The following is a 16444-nucleotide window of genomic DNA, read 5'->3' as shown; positions in this document are numbered from 1 at the left end:
TCTCCTTTTTCTTCCTCCTTACAGAACTCCATCCAGGAAACTCCAAAGATATGAAAGTGAAATTTCCTTTATTATACATTAGGTCTAGCATAGAGGTCTACAGGAAGCAAAGAGATTCTGTGCTGGAGTTTTCCCTACTGTTGGGTATGCCCTTAAAATTTTCATGGTTTCCTAAGAGGAGCTTCATTAGCGTGCAGAAGACAATGCAAAGAATTATCCTTTTCATTGTGCCCCTATTCTGGTTGTCAGCTATGAAGCTCTAAAATGAAAGGAGGCAATTTTCAGCACAGCAGCTGAGTTGTGGGGAACTCCAAGGCAAGGAATGGTCTGATACGTCAAAGGTGTTGGAAAAATCAAAGGGAATGGGACTGGAGAAGAGGTGGTTAGAATTGTCTGGAAGGACATCATTAGTGATTTTAGAGAGAGCAATTCCTGCAGTGTGAAGTGGCTGGAAAACAGACTTCTGAGTGTCAGAGAGGTGAGTTCAAGAGAATGGGAGTAAACTGGTCATTTGAAAGGATAAGAGGTAAGGAGATGAGAAAGGCATAATGGTATGTAGAGGAGGGTTGTTTTTACACAGACTTCAGAGGCTTGTTTGAAAACCGACGATGAGGGTGATCCATAGAAAGAGTCTGCTGGTGAGTCTGGAAAAAGAAAGTGCTAATCAAAGAATGAGTAGCAGTGGGGGAGGTTGAAGGGACCCTAGCGGGGAGGGTGAAGAAAGGATTTTTTTCTAAGGATAAATGCAAAGATGCAGAAGGTGAACAGAAGGGTCTAGAGAAATTCACCAGACCACGTGCCTGGATGAAATAAGGCAGGGTAGAGGCTGGAAGAGTTAGTGGTTAGTGCTTGGGGAAGGGCAACAATGGAAGCTGAGAGAAGAGTTGGGGGTGACTATCACCAGGAGTGACAAAAAGGTGGGAATAAAAAGACAGTCAGAGTAGCCAAAAGGTAACTGGAGAATGCACAAGGTGTAAAAGGCAGAAACAGCTATGCAGTGAAGTCAGCAACTCTCTGTTGAGCTGGCAGCTGAAACTGGAGTTCTTAATATAGGACTTAAGCTGCAAAAATCAGCAAGAGAAGCCAAATCAGTGACTGTGAGGAGGAAAAGGAATGGTGTGCTAGTTTTTCATTAATTGATATTTAGTAAGAAAGAAGAAACTGCACCAAAAAAAAACCTCTACTCCCTACAAAAACTAATTAAAAACTATTGTTAAGTTAGAAACTAATTTAAAATCCCAAGTTTTGTCTCTATGTTATCAGTTAAGAAAAAAAAAGATCAAGCAGGGGAAAGAGAAGGGTTCTAAAAGTTTTATTCTGATGCCTCTTATTCTTTCAGTCCTGTTAATAAAGTTTTCTTCATACCTTTTAAGTTTTAAGCCTATTTTTCCCTTCTTCTAGTCCATATCTCACAGCAAAAAATAAGTAAGTGCACTAGAAGTGCCCTAGAAATTTTAGCTAGCACTAAACCCACAAAATTATTTAGTGCATTAGCCAAAAAAAACTCAAATTAACAAATCTAAACCTCCACAGGTGGTTACCAGGAACACACTGTAAGGCAGCAGAGAACAGGAGAAAGGGATGGGCACCACAGCTGGCAGACATAATGGAGTGCACAGTGCAAGGAGAACTGGGGACACAGCAGTGCCGTTATGTACAAGGGATTTTGACATTTTAATCTAGTTTGAGGTGTGACCATAAAGGTTTCCAAAGCCCACAGTCCTGATTCAGTTGGTGTAGTTGGGAAGCATAAAAATTTTAAATGAAATAGCAACAGACAGGGAAGAACCTATGAATTCTCATTTTCATTTTTTTCCATATAAAAACCTTGGAATCCTCAGAACTTGCTAGGTGTTTGGATTTACATCTCGGACAGGTGGATCTGTCTTCTGAGCCTGCTACTTTTGCTTCCTATCAAGAGACTCTAGAGTTCAGCAATGGGCTCTTGCACTAGGACTGAACAAAGTGCTTTCCCTTCACATTTTCTCTTCGGTGCCCTAAATCAACATACAGGTGCCTGCATCAACCAGGAGGAAGTTAAAAAACATTCTCCTGGGGATAAAGTACTTACTTTTTCTTCCTGTCTGCTATTGGACAGTGCTGAGCAGCTCAGTCACCCTTTCCATGTGTCAGACTGTAAATCTAGTGTTGCTCAAGCACAAAGTTCTGGCATTGTACAGAGGCCTGTGGAGAAATAAAAATAAGAATTGTGCATTTTTTTCTATCTAAAGAGCTGTATAGGTGGTTTTTAGCTTCTAAGAACAGTGGAGTTATTGTACTGAAACTTTACTAGGGTGATCTGTGCATGTGCACTATGTTTGCTGGCATAAATTGGGCAACAAGGTAGAGTTGATACTTCACACCTTTTTCAAGCCTTCCACCTCTCAGAGCCTAGGTTGCTTCTGCCAGACCATCAAACAGGGAAAGAAACATTACATTTTTTCCTGTAAATGAGACATATATGGTATGAAAACCACCAAAAGGAAGCAAATATTCAGCCTTGCTGTGCTTTGTGTAAGGTCACTTTTGAGAGTTGAGCTCACTCTAAAGTTGCAAAAGACAAGGACTGACATCTCTGTTTCTGTTGAGACCATGGGCTTCTCACCCACAGAAAAGTTCAGAGGATGGAGAAAGCCCATACAGGCCTCCTGGGCTGGGGAGCCAGCTCATCACACCTCTCAGAGAAGGTGACACCACCTTGAGAAGGTGGCAAGGTGGAATTTCTAGTCCAGGCAATTGTACTGGAGTTGGAACATTTACAGTACCTTGGGTCCAACTCCAGTCTTGCCAAAGCAGTGGATTCAATGAGCTGGGTTGGACCTCACCCCATTTTGACCTAAAAAGGATCATGTTTCTGTTGTGACAAGACAAATCAAATGCATTTTAGGTGCCCTGGTTTACACTCTGTTCATAAATGCTTTTTATGGTTATTTGTATGACATAGTTATTTCTAGATGACATCTGAGCATGATTTAATTTAACTGCACACTACCAGGATCTACACTACTGGTAAAAATAACTGATTTCCTCTGGAAAATGAACTGCAAGGAGGCATCTTTCACAGACTGTGAAAAATTACTTTAATGTCAGAGTCAGACAGTTAATTCCGGTTCTGGGTACACACAACCCAGTGTGTTGTGTCAAGAAGATAAATAACAAGTGTCCCAGATGATGTGAAATATTTCTACATATCATTAATTTCATTTAGATTGAAACAATTAGTTTTAAATTGTTATGTTCATTACTGAGTGTCCTGGTTTTGGCTGTTACAGAGCTGGTTTTCTTCTTCATAGCTGGTACAGTGCTGTGTTTCGGATTCAGTTTGAGAATAATGTTGATAACACACTGATGTTTTAGTTGTTGCTAAGTAGTGCTTACACAAAGTCAAGGACTTTTCAGTTTCTTATGTTCTGCCAAGAAGAGGTGCACTTGAAGCTGGGAGGGAGGATAGCCAGGACAGGGGACTTGAACCAGCCAAAGGGATATTCCATGCTTTAGAACGTCATGCTCAGTTTTCAAACTGGGAGGAATTGTCTGGGAGGGGCTGGGAGTAGTTCCGTAATGGGTTGAGATTCAGTCAACTGGAGTAAACAACTGTACTGTATGTCACTTGTCTTTCTTGAGTTTTATTTTTTCTGTCTTTTTGTTGTCTCCCTTTTCCTTAAAATTATTATCATAGTGTCATTATTATATTTTATTTCAATCATTAAATTGCTCTGATCTCAACCTGTGGGTTTTAACTTTTTTCTGATTCTGCTTCCCAAACCCACCAGTGGGAGGTGTCTGTGTGTGTTGTGTGGTGTGTGTGTGTGTGTGTGTGTGTGAAAGCAGCTGTGTGGTTGCCAGCTGGGGTTAAACTATGACACTGAGAAAAATATTATTTTATTCTACTGTGTATTAACTAGTTTTTCCCAATTAATTAGTCATTTGAATACTTAAGATGCAGGGGCAGTTAAAACAGTACCACAAGAAATTGGACCTATTTTTATCAGAGCCCTCTGTTGTGAATGTTATTGTATTAACCAAACAGAGGAGATTAATTTTACTTGACTTTAAAAATCCAAATTGCAGACTTGATTATGTTCATCTCCCCTTGTTCTGAGGAACAAAAAAAAAAGTGATGCACGTCTCAAATCTATTTTAGATTTTGAATTTGGATTAAATTAATTACTTCATAAAAATATCAATTTAGTAGGTGCCCTATAAGTAGCTGTCCACTTCCTGCTGGGTGAATCCTAGACAGGTCATTAAGGGCCTTACAGTTTAGGAGGGAAAAAAGGGCAGAAAATGGAAGAATGGAAAAATCATTATGTCCTTTTCACAAATGGGAAACCAAGGTGTAGAGAGATTGAAGGTGGGATTCATCTGCCCATAGACAGGCATTTGCATTACTAGTTACAAATGTTCAAGCTTTGTATGTGGACTTCTCATAGTCAATAGTGGGAAAGCTCATTCTTGCTGTACCAGACCTCCAAAATAAACGCTTCTTGGTTAGTAGTTGTATGGTGTCTTACCTTCCATTGACTCTCAAGGCATTCAGTCTCACAAGGCTCAGGTGCAGAAAACGTCACATGGATATTAAAAGTCAGGTGAGGTGAATCCCCTCAGCTCCATGTCCCATGGGAGGTTTGTGTCAGTGTCTGAGAATGAGCCTGGTTTTCCTGAGAGTTTAACAGCAATGCCCTTCTCTGAAGACCTCTGGCTTTAGTACCATTACATCTCCTGAGGGAGAGCCTGATGCTGGGGACTCTGAAAGTTTTCATACGCTATGAAGGGCAGTGCATAGCCACTGATGTGAGATCGCTGGTCTCTCCTCTGAATGGTCAGGTAAAATGTTGCCGGGTTGTGGTGTTCAGCGGGAGCATGGTAGAGCCCTGGGCCTTCATTAGTCCTCCAGCTGTCCAGAGATGAGACTTCCAGAGAGAGGGAAGGTGAATTGCTACTTTTCTGTACCTTGATCCAATTCCTGTAACTTGAAGTTTTTCCCCATCAATCAGTCCCATATGATGCCAAACCTCCTTCAGGATGCTGCAGCCAGAAACATAAAAGGCCTATTCAACTAAGGACATTTTTGATAGGTGACATGACTAAAATTTCCTCAGAGATTTAGGTCTTGTTTGTCTACAGCCAAGATGTTTCCAGGGCAATCAAGGGACCCTTGGACGGATTATTGACATACTTTGCATCACTTGGTTGGGGAGTAAAGAGAAGTAGATGTCAATGTATGTGCCAATTATTCTACTATAAAATATGTATGTGGTGCCAGAATCAAACCATCAAAATAAGAATTTCATGAACTCAGACTCTTGGTTGAGCATCTTGCATTTTGCATGGCCGAAGCTTTTACACTTGATTATTTCAAGGCCTTCTGGGTTTTTTTTAATGTTACTTCACTGACACATAACTTCTCTAAAGAGGGAGAAACTGCATCAAGGCCAAAGCTGACATTTTCCACTGTGAAACAATGGCAATGAAAGATAAGTCTGGAGATACCCTGATTTTCCAGCCTGTTTTAATTACTATATCAGGCTTCTTCCTCAGTTAATCAAAAAATTTCTCCAAAGTATACTGTTTCAGGTTTTTCTTTAATGTAAATTTTAAGCTCAGTTCATTCTGTCCAAGAATGTAGGTTGCATAGTCAGATATTTGTGCAGGGATGTACATCTGTATGTTTACATTGGGGAACAATTATTACTCTCTTCTACTCTGTTGTCTGCTGAGTAGAAAAAACTTCGAACAATTAATTTCATGTCTCTTCTGTAAGCCAAAGAAGCACTCTAAATCTTTACTTTCAAGAAGCAATTAACTTCAGGTTTATTAGTCAAGTTGTGCTATGAAGTTCCAATCTTTCATTGTACACTGTGAATTTTAATTACAATTTATTAAAATAATTTAATTGACTTCAGTCAATGGGCGTGAATGAGGGCAGAATTTCCCTGAGAAAGCTGTAGACAGAAGAAAAGGCCACCCATCCTAAATGCCTTCTGCCTGCCCTTTTTTGGGTTGCATCAGACTGTTTGAAAGAGGGCTGCATTTATCATCTTTGATGCCTCCAGCTCAATGGTCAATTCATATTAGATTCCACAAAAGGCAGTGAACCAAATTCATCTCTGATACAATTCCATTGACTTCAATGGTCTTACCACAGGGATTAATCTGGCCTAATATTATAGTGTTAGAATGTGTGTGTGTGTGTACTATTAGCCCAGGCTCTTTGCTGGAGATCGTGCCGTGTAAAAGCTGGTGGCTGTTGCAGTTGCGATTTGCTCAAGAAATCCAATTCCTTTTGTCGACCCACCGAAGTTCTCCTTCCAAAAAAAAAAAAAAAAAAAAGACCAAAAACCCCTCAAAATCTCTAATCAATTTGGAACTGCAGCTGAATTTAGATGTATATTTGCTAATTTGGTGTATTATACATGCAAATATTGGCATAAAAGGTGTTTCAATTATTTTCTAAGGCAGGGACCTATGCATTCTGCGCAGTCACAAAGAGTTTAAATGGAGTTATTTTTCCCTGCCTATAATCGTTCTCCCTTTTAAGTACCCAGGCAGAAAAAGTAAGTTTACTGCTTCTAGCACAATGGCTCTCTTCACTTTTAGGTTTGGGAGACCTGGGTGACCTACGAAAGTTAATTAGAAGGTTAACAAAGACTAAGGCAGAGTAGAATACAGCGCCTCTCCTCCAGCCAAAGATGTCATCCATTAATTAGGGAAATCGTTAAGGTGGCCTTTATTGAATCCATAGAAAATTGTCAGTTTGCGGTCGACAGTTTTGATCAGATTTTCCTCTCCCCAATAACACTACCCTTAATCGCAGGAGGCGCGGAGGGTTCGGGATGGGCCGGGAGGGGTGCGGGGGAAAGTGTGTGCGCACAGGGGGAGTGTGTGTTTCAGCGACATTACAGTTAAACAGCCGCCAATTGTGACGGCTTTGATTCTCAGGCTTACATGGCATACTTATTCCATGATGTAATCTTTATTGAACCTGGAAGCTGGGGGGTGGGGGGCAGGGGGCAAGTGAAACTCGCTGCCGCCGCTGCCTCTCAGCCGCAGGAAGCCCTGGGAGTTAATATTGCAGTCATCATGGGCAGAGCTCGCTGCTTTTGCATGGTAATACGCTATCTGACTCCCCTCTCCTCCTCCTGAAGAGTGTCTGCTCCCAGCAGTGAGAGCAAACAGCCATCTGCACGACAGACCCTCCACTTCTCCAAGAATACGTTCACTTTAAAGTTGAAGGGCCTTTTTTGTAGATCTTAGATTTTTGTTATGCTCCCTTTTGCAACTACAGTACCAAATTGGTGTTGCTATGGAGAATTTCGAGTGAGATGGGGGACAGTCCTGGCATTTTAACATGTATATATTTTAACGTACTGGGAGAACCGACTAGCTGGAGTTTTTAGCTTTGACCACTTTCCCTACACATTGAAAGAAGCTCTGTCAAGGACAGTGGCTACAGCGAGTCCAGCCTGTTCGGTGTTGGGACCAAGAAAGTGACCTAGCATTGGAGAAGTGTTTTGTTTGAGCATGGGAAGCTGTCACCTTCCAGGGGAGGAAGGCAAAGACAAGAGTTTCTGCAGTCTAGGATGTTTACATTTAAACAATGCTGTCCTAGCTCTAATGTGCTGAAAACTGTTGCCTGGAGCCATTGGTTTGAGGGTTTTAAACATGAGGAATCAAGAGCTCTTTCGATATCTAGAGGTCTATATCCTATACAGCAGGTGACACAAAATGTCTTAAAAATACTTTTGAAAAAAAAACAGTTGGAGGAATAATACTTTAACTGGTTCAGGATAAATTATGCACAATTCTGGGCCGTTAAAGACCAAAATGTTATTAAAAATATCTTGCACTTATTCTTTCACCTCAAATTCCTGTAAAAAGGTTTTTCATGTTAGCATGAATTTCTCTACCAAAGAGAATTTGCATGTAAAATGCCAAGAAAAAGCGAGTTTTTATATTTACAAGGCACACATCTACCTCATTGCCTGTATATTTCTGTACAATGTATTATTTATATGTATATATAATATATGCACTATTTATATTTATATGAAATATATATATATTAATTCAAGCTCTCTCATAAAATAGTTCTAGTTTACTTTATATTTTTAGTATGCAGAAGATGTCACCTGCATCAACACAGAAGCAGTACTAAAGAAATGCCGTACGTCGTTTCTGGTTCTGGTACGCTCTGTGCGACCCTCAGCTTTTCTGCATCCTCCCTGTTCCTAAAGGGAGTGTGCTGGTTTCAGCTGGGACAGAGCTAGCTTTCTTCCTAGTACCCTGTACAGTGCTATGGTTTGGATTCAGCATGAGGGCAATGTTGGTATCACACTGATGTTTTAGTTGTTGCTAAGTAGTGCCTACCCAAAATCAAGGACTTTCCAGTTTCTCATGCTCTGCCAGCAAGGAGGCACAGAAGAAGCCAGGAGGGAGCGTAGCCAGGACAGCTGACTCAAACTAGCCAAAGGGATATTCCACGCCACAGAACACCATGCTCAGTATATAAGATGGAGGAGTTGTCTGGGAGGGGCTGATTGTGCTTTGGGGATGGGCGGGGCATTGGTCAGTGCATGGTAAGCAATTGTGCTGAGTATAATGTGACTCTCTTGGGCTTTATTTCCCTCTTTTTGTTGTCTTCCTTTTCATTACTACTATTTTTAAAAATAATATTTTTAATAATATTGTTATTGATATTATTTTATTTTATTTTCAATAGTAAACTGTTCCTATCTCAACTCATGGGTTTTATCTTATTTTTTTCTATTATCCTCCCCACACCACTGGGGTGTGTGTGTGAGTGTGAGTGCCTGTGTGGTTGCCAGCTGGAGCTAAACCATGTCATGGAGATGGAAGAAGTATATTCCATGAGCAAGGCTCTTTCCATGTGTTGAAGGGCTCCCAGAGGTCTGTGATTTCAACAGGAGAGGCACTGTGTTCCCACAGCTCTGTTTTGGACATTTTTCTGGTTTAGGCTGAGACAAACTAACTCACCCATTGTGTAGCCACTGAGATCCCCAGATAAAGTGCTATAAGAGTGCCACACACTATTATTCTTTTATTATGGAGCAGCAGAGGCTGTTCAAGAGTTACATTGGATTTTTATATGTTTTCCTACTTCCTTTTGTCTTCTAGTAGCAGTCCTGTGGCTTTGAGAGCTTTGAACTCTGAGTAGAGGCGGGTTCCTAAATTTAAGGTGGCATCCCTGGGAGGCTTTGGAAATCATCCTGGGTAGGGCAATACAGAGTCTCTGTTGCTTAGACATATTTTCATACCACTACATCTTCCATACGGAGAGCTCATGTCAGTGTTAGCTTCAGCACTCCTGCAATGAATTTTCTGGCACTGTTGAACAGCATTGGTACAAAACCCCTGGTAATCAGTGCATTACTAATGAAGGTGTATGGGCAGGATCAAATCTCAAGTGTGGGAGAAGCTTATTGTAGCTACAGCTGTAAGAAACATACCAAACAAGAGAATATAATGACTTAGAGATGATTTTTTTCTCAGCTGATGGTCCTGGAGTGGCCTTTTGTATCCTTGTTATGGAATTTTACTGCATTTTTCATGTGATATTTTTCCCCTTGGCATCTTCCACTGGGAGCAAAGCAAACAAAAGTCACTGCAAACACAATTTTAAAATGATTTCAGTTAATACAGCTTTGAGAAGGCTGGTAAAAGGTTTTTACCTTTAAACTAATGCTGTTTTCTAGCTATATTCTATATAGCAACACTTACAAGTGACTGAGAAGTCACTGGCTTTGAGTTTTTTTAACTTAATCTTTTTAAAATGGCACAGGAAGGAATCAGTTACAGGAGGCAAGTCAACAGAAGGCCATTGAAAACTGATAGAAGTTCTCTGGAGCCTGGTTTTGGCTGCTTATGCAGTTTCTTCCCCTACCATCTTTAAAAGCATAATGGAAGGTATTTAAGAGAAAGTCTGAGTATCTAGAAGGTAGATAATTCCACTTAACTATAGTCATCTGCTCCTGTTTTTGAGTCCTGAGTGTCTTTTTCTATTCACAGTGGGCAGGGGACCACCTGTAAATCTCACTATTTTGACCTATTCCAACCCCCCGTGTCAAGATAAGATAAACTGTGCCCTGAACATGCCTACTCCCCTCCTTGGAGCATAAAAAGGATCTGGAGAACAGCTTCATCTGAGTTTCATTCTTGAAACTGAGTGAAAGTAGAAGCATTCTCTTGTCAAGGGACTCCAGCATGTAACATCTGGTGGGAGGAATGAAGGACCACTGCAGAGTGTGGGGTGGAAAAGGAGCTGGCTAGAGAAGACAGCTGGCTATGCTGAGGCTGTGCTGGAAGGGAATTTCACTCCTGGAATATCTCAAGAATATTTATATGTTTAATAAATAGGTGGATGCAAAATAGAGCAGCATCAGCTATAAAAAGCAGGATGGAATTATTCAGGAAGAGATTATGGCCTTTACAAATATAATGGAGATGGTTTGTAATTGTGCAAAATGTTTTTAAACATTTAAACATTTAAAGGTGAATCGGAAGCATCTCTGCTTGAAGCCAGAAATTCATTACATAGAAATGCAAAAGGGGGAAAAAAGTACCTCCTTCTCTTACTCACCACACTCTGACCATGAGACTCCAAAGTTATAGGGTTGCCAAGTAGGCAAATGCAATTCCAGTTTATATCAAATGAGCTGTTTCCAGTAGAGAAAGGAAACCAGGAATGCTGTGCTCTGCCATGCACTGAGACTTCCTGTGGAATTCTATGAACAAAACCTGCAGAAATGGAGGCTATCACAAGTGACTAAAATAAGGTCTAAAGACCCAAGAAAAGAGCATGAGACCTTGCAGAAGGGATTAAAGCAACATCTGAAGGCTTTGCTGAAAGGCTTAGGAGATGGCCTGAGACTGGAGGTAAAATTTTTTAGGGGCAGCAGAAGCTGGAACAAGTTCAAAATAAATGAATAAGGAACCAGTAACCAGATGGCTGAGGACCAGCAGCTTTTCCGGGGACAGAGGAGGCCAAGGAATCTTTGGCAAGCTTGGGGGTTACTAACTGAGCAGGACAGCAGTGAGGATTAAAAAAGCTAAAAATACCAACAGCACAAGGAAATCAAAAAGTTGCAAAAGTCAGAAACCTGATGTGGAATTAAGGCTGTCAGAGGACTTCTACTGCCTAGCTTTGTAACACTGTCATAACTGCAGAAACAGGAAAGAATGAAGTCAAACTGTACCAAACATAAGAAACTGGCTAAAAAAATTGCAGTGAATAGTCTGAGAAGGCATGCCCAGAACCCTTGTACCAGAGAAGATGGACAGCAACAGTCCAGTTTCCCAGGAACCAAATAGGTCTGAAACATTACCTGCAGCAAAAAATAAAATAAAAAAGAAAAGAAGCTTAGTTTCCAAACTGAGACACACATTCCAAGGCCAGAAACCTTCCCAGTAGACTGGGGCTCACTGGGGTCTCAGGGAAGAGAAGGGGAGAATCTACCCAAGCTAGGAAGAACCTGAGGAACCTTCCCTCCTGGCACACCTCCAGCAAAGGCTGCCAAGAGGCTTTGGCAATGGACCCATTTGGAGGGACTCAGCTGGACTTGGCCTGGCCTGCAAAGACCAGCAAAAGGAGGCCAGAGCCATTCTGAGAGGTGCTGGAATTTGTCACGGGGCTCAGCTGCAGCTGTGTGCTGAAAGGGGACATTGCTGTGGGGCAGAGAGAGAGGAGCTCAGTGCCGCAGGCACCGTGAGCATGGACAAGAGTCTGCACACAGGATGGGAATCCTCCTTGTAGGACTTCAGAGTGATTAGAAGGAAAGATGAAGTTGGTTTATGCCAAGAAGAAAATGTTTGCTAAGCCCTGTTAATTGCTCATTTAAGGGGAGCAGGTAGAGAAATACCACAATAACTATAGCCTGGAGTGTGGCCAAAATGGAGTAACTGGTGGTACCCGGTGAAAGCCCTTGGCCAGCTTTGGAGGGGAAAAGGTGCAACTTATTGACCTGAAAGTACAAGGAAGTAGAAGGGTCAGAGATAGTAAAAGAAAGCTGAGGAGGACCCAAGATGCAGCTTGAGATCTGGGAAATCCTGGCAGTGAATGCAGCTGTGCATCAGGGGTGGTGCCTGCATAGGCGGGTTGCTTTGGAGCAGAAGTGCAGGTTTGAAGCTAATGCTGTGATGATCCTCACTTGCTGCAGGCTGGCTCTGTCACAGAGCCCCTGAAGTGCTCTCAAGCTCATCTCCTGTCAGAGCACACCACTTGGGCAGCACCTCTTGTGTGGTGGGCTGTTTGGGCCAGAGAGAAGCCGGCTAAATTTTGTATGAAGGGAACTCCTCCAGGCTGCAGGCAGTGCAGATTTGGAGGCCAATAATTGTTGCAGTCCTCTGTTGAGCCAAAATTCTTGCTAACACCAACAGAGACAGAACATATGGTGACTGTGCAGTTGTGAGTTATGGGCAGCAAACAGAGAGAGCGTGAGTGCTGGGTCAGACGTCTTTTTAATTACTCTAGTTAATGAAAAAAACTGTGAAGCTCTGCCACTGGTAAGGGATCAAGGATAGCTCCTCTGAGTCCTGAAGTCACTTGTTCTACTTCACAATGAAGACTCGAGGCTCATCTTTAGAGGCAATGACCCATTAAACTGCCCCACACTGTCTGGGGAGAAGGCATTGTACAGACCACTGAAGACCTAAAGGTGCCTTCAGCAGTAACTTGGACGTCATCCACAGGTCTGGTGAGGGGAGGAGGTACTGCCTGCCTTGGAACAAAGTAGAGCATGCAGAAAGAAGTAACACCCTTGTAGGTGCAGCCACTGCCGTGAGAGAATAACACCTTGGATATCGCGGCCTGCTTTCCATACTTAGTTTTAAGAAGAGTTGGCAAGTGGCAGTGGAAGCAAAGAGCAGGGGTGAAAGGCAGGAGACAGCATTTCTACTGCGTCAGTAAGCAGCACTTGAAAGTGCCGGCTTCTGGCTGACACTGAGTGATCTTGGAAGCAGTCACTGCAAAATAGGTCCCTCTCAGCCTGTCTGCTCTGCCGAGATGGCTCAGGGCACACTCAGAGACTGCTGGTAAGAAAGGCTGCATTTACAACCAGCCTGGGATCAGATCAAGGCTACCACTGAACTTGAGCTTCCTGAAATGAGAGTTGCTCTGAAAAGGGGCTCCTTCTCATGGACACACAACCTGGCAAGAGAGAGTTTTCTCTAGAAAAAAGGAAAATATGGCTGTGCACAGGACTGGGCAATTTCCCAGGCAGTCACAGATGTGCAGAGTTTTGTGGGGCTCTGAATTTACTACGAAGACCTTATTTGTGGGTTTGCCAATATTGCAGACTCACTATATAAACTGGGTAAGAAACCACCAACTGCAGTGGCATGAGAGATTTAACCACTTCAGAATTAGGGTTTCCTTTTTCTTGGCAGATCCAATGTTAAGACCCCGTAGGGGGTTTGTAGCCCCTCTGGACCCAAACGCAAGTCCCTGCAGATGGGAAGCTGCTCTGAAAGAAAAAGAAAATATACGTTATGTGAATGTGAAGGTTTTGTCTTTAATTTATAAAGATCTAATATCAACGATGGTCTAAGTAATCCAGAGCCTTAATAAAGAGGAGTTCAGAGGGGCAGGTTGCCTACAAGTGGGAAAAGTAGTGGAATATATAGTCACATGCATTCCCTGGAATAAGAAAGGTGCTACAGACAACTTGTTCCAGCTGCCTGCTGGAAGTCAGTTTCAAATGTTTCCCTGAGCCAGATTGCTCAAGAGGGGCACTGTAGGAGAGAGGACAGTCCCTTGACTTCCACAACATGGTTCAATTAAACAAAAGTTTTCCAGTGTGTGTCCTGAAAACTGCTCTAGGGTCAGATATGCCAGAGAAATGTAGATACTTCCCAAAGACTCCACTTTGGATGTAACGTGTTGAGGAGCTAGCAAATCTAACGTGTAATAATGCAAATGCTGTCATCCCTGAGTACTGGAGAACTGTCATTGTCAGAACTGTCATTGTCTCATCAAAAAGGAAAGTATATAAAAGATGGGAAACTTTAGAAACCAGAAATTGTTCAGGTACAAGCCAATGATCCTAAATACCTCACGGCTCAGTCCTGAGTTATACATGAGATTTGAAACTGCCAGATATTTGGAGAATGCAAAAAGTCTTGGACAAACTATTAAGAGGATTTGTGGTCAGTAAAACACCAGTCAAAGGCATAAGAAATTGGGCAAGAAATGAACTCTGCAAAAATTGGGATGTTGGAATGCAATAGACATACAGAGTAAAGAAGAAGCTGTCTAACAATGTATTAGAGAAGGGATGCAGAAAGAAAGCCCAAGACTTTGTTTCAGTCTCCTGAACTCCTCCTGCAAACAGGAACACCCCCAGCGAGGAAGACAGTCTGTTACATGTTGTATGTGGCATGCATTTTACAGCTGAGGACTGTAGGTCACATCATCAGCTGGAAGAGAGCAGCACAGCTTCATTCTCTTTCATGGAACAGCACCCACTCCCCGCAGCTGCAGATTCACCTCCTCCGTGCTCCTCTGCTCCATTAAGGCAGCAGTTTTCCCCTAAAACACTGTTTTCAGAGTTTCTTTCTGTTGTGGGCGCTGGGAGAAGAGTAAAGGTGTCCTCCAAGGGTGGACCTTGGAAATAGTTGAAAAGATAATTCATTACACAGCCATCCTTTGCCAACGTGTCTGGCACCTGTGGTCAACCCAGGATGTTTGGTTGGGGCAGTTCTTTTTCTCTGCTTCATGATTCCTGCCAGCTCTGCAGTGTGGGTAAGACCTTCATATCAGTCTTGGAAAGAAGAATTTTTTATTTTTTATTTTTTATTTTTTTGCTTTTCTATTGAGTGAAAAAAAAAGCTGAGATGGATCCTCAAAAAAACATCCTTTGTTCTTATCAATCTAACTCCCTGTCTAAACTCGCAGACCACATAGACAAGATACACTTATGAACAGAGTGAATAAAATGTAACCTCACCTGCTGCAGGGGGAATGGATGAGAGGAAAGATTGGGAGGGGACAGAATAAACGGAGGGCATGATTTAGGAGATGAAGAAAAGCAGAGACCAGTTTGTCTCCTGCATCCTGTACAGCAACTTTCCCAATAACTCTGACTGCTGAGAAACTGTGGGGCTTTTCTATAGTGTCTAAAACTATGGAGGGGGTTTTGATAGGCCCAAAAGTATGGAACTGTGTCCCTTGAGCTTGGGGAATTTGGGAGGGGCAGAGACACCCACAGGGAAGGGAACATAAATTGGTAGGTACAGACTGAGGCAGGGTGGGAGGTAGGAAAGCAGTGAAGTTACGTCAGGTTTGCAGAAGTAAGAGACAATTCTGGGGATGGCAGGGGCTCAGCTGGTGAGGAAAGGAGAAATCTCCTCTTGGAAGGAACATCTGCAGGAACATCAATGTCTCTTCACTCTGAGTCTGTTCAGCAATGTCTTCCGGTACATCAGGATGGGGGAAGTAGTGCCATTGGGAAACCTTCTCCTTACCTAGTCCTGCAGGATTTTCTGCCTCAGCCCTTAGTCCTTGGTCTGGAGCTCCTGCAGGTTCTAGGGGAGATGGGATCCCTCTGTGTTTAGCACACTCAAATGTATTGGAGAGAGGGGAGAGTGTTTCACACCTGGGAGGACTGTCCTACTCCAGGGGGGCCCAGAAGAGATCGAGGCTTGCACTGAGAACATGCTGCCTCTTAATCAGCAGACCTTGCTTTAACAGCCCGTGGAACAAATGCCACTTCCTACCATGCCATATTGCTTACAATGTTGCCACACAGCAGATAAACTGAAATTCTAAACTCCCAGGTCATGAACTCCAGGCTGTCTCAGGCTGTGCCAGGGCACGGCGGAGCTCAGAGCACAGCAAACCTCCCAGAAGCAGCGATCACACCCGCAGCCCGTGGAGGTGGCTCACCGCTCCCTCCGCCAGGGCTGTTATCCAGGGAAGCTGAGGAGGATGTGCTCTTTAACTCCGGTGGGCTTGGGATCAGGTTTATATTCCTTTTGAAACCCTTGCCACATGTGCAAACAAGTTGCACTGGGTGGTGTAATTTGAGAACGAAATTAAATGAAGAGGTGACATGCCAACAGCGTACACAAAACAAGGGAAGCGTTTCCAAATCACAAGCTGCCATGGAGCAACGAGTTTTTACATAATAGCAAAATTAGGGTTTGGATGACTGGTATTCTTCAACAAACTTTTCAGAAATATTTCCTGGAGCAAACCCAAAGAGAGAATCCTCATTTACCCTATTCCTTTCATAAGTAATTGAATTCACTTGTTTAGGGTTTCTGCCTCCTCCACCTTTCATTCAGCGGCAATGTGAATTCTGCTAATCTCTCTACAAAACAGTCAATCTCCTCTGGTCTCACTAACCATCATTCAGCCACCCAGTAATGAAAAATTGCTTTGATCCTCTCTGTTTGCTTCATCTCCAAAAAATATCTCCACTAAAAA

General features: G+C 42.6%; 1 long non-coding RNA gene across 1 annotated transcript; it reads left to right on the top strand.

Moving 5' to 3' along the window:
- The first annotated feature begins 9147 nt into the window (after positions 1 to 9147).
- Positions 9148 to 11885, top strand: LOC111927288 (uncharacterized). The gene is made up of 3 exons (XR_002863491.2): positions 9148 to 9234; positions 9803 to 9927; positions 10030 to 11885. It is a non-coding gene; the product is annotated as an uncharacterized LOC111927288 (long non-coding RNA).
- Positions 11886 to 16444: the final 4559 nt, after the last annotated feature.

The sequence above is a fragment of the Cyanistes caeruleus genome, chromosome 2 (genome assembly GCF_971803275.1).
Source record: "Cyanistes caeruleus chromosome 2, bCyaCae1.hap1.1, whole genome shotgun sequence".
Taxonomy (NCBI): domain Eukaryota; kingdom Metazoa; phylum Chordata; class Aves; order Passeriformes; family Paridae; genus Cyanistes; species Cyanistes caeruleus.
Note: the sequence above shows the minus strand (reverse complement) of the source record. Positions and strands in the feature narration are given on the sequence as shown.